The sequence below is a fragment of the Myotis davidii genome, unplaced genomic scaffold (genome assembly GCF_000327345.1).
Source record: "Myotis davidii unplaced genomic scaffold, ASM32734v1 scaffold207, whole genome shotgun sequence".
Lineage (NCBI taxonomy): Eukaryota > Metazoa > Chordata > Mammalia > Chiroptera > Vespertilionidae > Myotis > Myotis davidii.
In genome coordinates this window covers 12,873-17,091 of record NW_006298349.1, presented here as the reverse complement: position 1 = coordinate 17,091, position 4,219 = coordinate 12,873, and the positions used below count along the sequence as shown (strand labels likewise).

The 4,219-nt window shown below is 40.4% G+C and overlaps 1 pseudogene; it reads left to right on the top strand.

Annotated features, from left to right (window-relative positions):
- The first annotated feature begins 937 nt into the window (after positions 1 to 937).
- On the top strand, positions 938 to 1,946 carry LOC102764775 (annotated as a pseudogene).
- The last annotated feature ends 2,273 nt before the right edge of the window (positions 1,947 to 4,219 follow it).

Here is a 4,219-nt window from a genome sequence, read left to right as displayed (position 1 = left end):
TTTAAAATACCCTTCATTAGTTGAAGGAATGAACATCCCATGGAAGGAGGAAGAGCAGCTGCGCAAGTGATGAGACAGGAAAGGGCATCCCATCTGGAAGGACCTGAAGGTGCCATCCAGTCACTCTGCCTCACGTCACAGATTGCCCTCAGTCAGAAATCTTGACTTGCATGTAGGATGGTCATGTACAGCTAGGACTGTGGGCATTGTTCACGCATTCACATAGGCTCCACCAACCGGGCTGCGGCCCCAGGAGCAGGACGGCTCTGTGCGCAGACAGGTACCTGAATTGTCTTTTACTTAAAAGATGTTTTTGCTGTTGTCTTTTTAAAAAAATTTAGTTCTTTTTAACTAAAAAGATGTTTTTAAAACCTTCAGGTTAAACCAAAACCAAAACCATTCAGAATTCTTCCCCCAATGGAATCTCCTTTTGAGAACTCATTAGGACAATAGAAAAGCATGGGGCACATGTTCTCTGCACAGTCATGTTTGCCACTACGAGTACGATGTATTGTCTGTATAATGTTATATTATAACCCAAAGTGCCCACACTCCCTTACAGGCACAGCTGGGGAACTATTATTACTATTATATTATTATTGTTTTGGTGGAAGAATAGCTTGCTGAGATATTGTTTTTTAATGTTTCTAGCTGGCAGAGTAGTTTTTCTTTGTTTTATTTTGGTGTTATCTCTATACCAAGTATCTCCTTGCTTATGGTAAAAAATTGTTTACTGGCCCCGCTCAAAACAACAACAATAAAAAAAAAGACCAGCAGAGGCAGCAGCTGGAGCAGCTGCAGCCTGCGCCCTCTCCCGCCCACCCGCCTGCCTGCCCTTCGCTGCCCTCCACCCGCTCCGGGGTCTCTTTCCCCCTTCCTCCTCCACCCCCACTTCCTCCTCTGCCCTCCCGAGGGAGGGCCCCTTGCCTTCCCGGCCGCCCCTATTGTTCTGCCCCCGGCCTCCCGCCCTTCCCCTTCCCCTTCCCTCCTGCTCCCCTTTTCCCCTCAGTCACCTGGCGCCTGCAGTGACCAAAGACTTGACAACTCAAAGTCCAGCTCCCCAGAATACTGCTCGACATGGACACCGGTGTGATTGACGGTGGATTAAACGTCACTCTCACCATCCGGCTACTTATGCATGGAAAGGAAGTTGGCAGTATCATCGGAAATAAAGGAGAATCAGTTAAGAAGATGCGTGAGGAGAGTGGTGCACATATCAACATCTCAGAAGGGAATTGTCCTGAGAGAATTATCACTTTGGCTGGACCTACTAATGCCATCTTCAAAGCTTTTGCTATGATCATTGACAAACTGGAAGAGGACATCAGCAGCTCTATGACCAATAGCACAGCTGCCAGTAGACCCTCAGTCACCCTGCGGCTGGTGGCACCTGCTAGTCAGTGTGGCTTTCTCATTGGGAAAGGTGATTGCAAGATCAAGGAAATAAGAGAGAGTACAGGAGCTCAAGTCCAGGTGGCAGGGGATATGCTCCCCAACTCAACTGAGCGGGCCATCACTATTGCTGGCATTCCACAATCCATCATTGAGTCTGTGAAACAGATCTGCGTGTTCATGTTGGAGTCCCCCCAAAGGGCGTGACCATCCCGTACTGGCCCAAGCTGTCCAGTTCACCAGTCATCTTTGCAGGTGGTCAGGACAGGTACAGCACAGGCAGCGATAGTGCGAGCTTTCCCCACACCACCCCGTCCATGTGCCTCAACCCTGACCTGGAGAGACCACCTCTGGAGGCTTATACCATTCAACGACAGTATGCCATTCCACAGCCAGATTTTATCAAGCTGCACCAGTTGGCAATGCAACAGTCTCATTTTCCCATGATGCATGGCAACACCGGATTCAGTGCAGTTTTGGATGCATCTGCTCAGACTACTTCTCATGAACTCACCATTCCAAATGATTTGATTGGATGCGATTCCAGGTTTTAAATAGTTTGTAAATTTTCAGTTTCTACACACTTTATCATCCACTTGTGATTTTTTAATTAAAGCATTTTAATTCCTTTCTCTGTTCAGGTGTTAATGCTGAGATCCATATTTAGTTTTATAAGCTTCTCCCTGTTTTTTTTTGGCTCATGAATTTTTGTTTGTTTGTCATGGAAATGTAAGAGTGGAATATTAATACATTTCAGTTTACTTCTGTATTGTCAGGAATTTTTCAAAAAAAATTAAAAGATGGACTGGAGCTTTTCCTTTGTGAATAGAAAAAAAAAGAATTCAAGTCTATAGAGCTGAGAACACTACGTTAGTTAGATTAAAACTCTTAGAACTAAATGATAGAACCTGGAATTGTATAGGAACGTATCAGAAATGCTAGGAATACATGTATATAGAGACTTACTGTCTGTGGGCCGTGTTCAAACACTGAAAACTCAGGTTGAAACAGCTGTGAAGTGATGAGGATACCGAATACATTTCTATTTCCGGTTCAAGGAGTTGGCATTTTTAAAAAACCCTTCATAAAAGCCTTAAGAATTCAAGTGTATAGAACTCAGAACACTATGTTAGTTAGATTAAAACTCTTTGAAGTCAAAATGATAAAACCTGGAATTATAAAGGAACGTATCTGAAACGCTAGGAATACATGTAAATAGTGGCTTACTCTCTGTGGGGCCGTGTTCAAACACTGAAAACTGACTTTCAAACAGCTGTGAAATGGTGAGTATACTGTTTACGTGTATAATTCTGGTTCAATCAGTTGGCTTTATTAAAGGAACCTACTTAAAACACATAAAAATTCAAGTCTATAGAGCTCAGAACACTGTGATAGTTAGACTAAAACTTTTCCAAATCAAAATGATAAAACCTGGAATTGTATAGGAAAGTATCAGAAATGCTAGGAATACATGTATATAGAGCGTTACTGTATGAGGAGGCTGTGTTCAAACACTGAAAACTCAGGTTGAAACAGATGTGAAGTGATGAGGATACTGAATACATTTCTTTTTCTGGTTCAAGGAGTTGGCGTTTTTTAAAAAAACCCTGCATAAAAGCCACAAGAATTCCAGTCTATAGAGCTCAGAACACTATGTTAGTTAGATTAAAACTCTTATAAGTCAAAATGATAAAACCTGGAATTGTATGGGAATGTATCTGAAAAGCTAGGAATATATGTAAGTAGAGGCTTAATCTTTGTGGGGCCATGTTCAGACACTGACAACTGACATTCAAACAGCTGGGAAATTATGAGTATTGTTTACATATATAATTCCGGTTCAATCAGTTGGCTTTTTTAAAATGAACCTGTTTAATACCCTTAATAATTCAAGTCTATAGACCTGAGAACACTATGTTAGTTACATTGAAACTCTTAGAAGTCAAAATGATAGAACCCGTAATTGTATAGGAACATATCAGAAACACTAGCAATACATGTAAATAGAGCCTTACTGTCTGTGGGTCTGTGTTCAAACACTCAAAACTCATGTTGAAACTGCTTTGAAGTGATGAGGACACTGACTACATTTCTATTTTGGTTCAATGAGTTGGCATTTTTAAAGGACCCTCCATAAAAGCCGTAAGAAATCAAGTCTGTAGAGCTCAGAACACTATGTTAACTAGAAGTCAAAAAGATAGAACCTGGAATTGTATAGGAACGTATTAATTGTCTTTCCTCCTAGTTGTAGAATTTACACTCCGCCAGCCTTCCTGTAGTTCTGGATGATGTCCGTATTGTCTTTTAGTTGTATTTCTGAAGTAGTTGTAGGAGGCAGCAATTTCTGGTGTTTACCTATGCCACCAACTTGGTTTCTCCTATAAAGGCTTTAAATGATGAGAATACTTTTTATATGTAAAATTGAGGCTTAATTGGTTGTCGTTTTTTGAAAAAAATAGTTTAAATTCTGAAGATTCAAGTATATAGTGCAAAGAAAATTGTCTAATTGTGATAAAACTCTTAAAATACACAATGATAGTCCCTGGAAATGATTAGGAACGTGTAAAAAACGCTTGAAATACAAGTAAATAGAGCCATAATATATCTATGGCTGTGTTCAAACACCTAGACTACAGGTAGAAAGCTGTGAAATGATGAGAATACTGATAATATTTACAATTCCGGCTACATTATTTGACGTTGTCTGAAGAAAGTGCTTTCAAACATTAAGAATGCCTTTTTATATATCTCAAAAAACAAGAAAAAATGGTAGTAAATCATCTAACTCTACAACTCAAAGATTTAGAAAGAGAGCAACAACAACCTC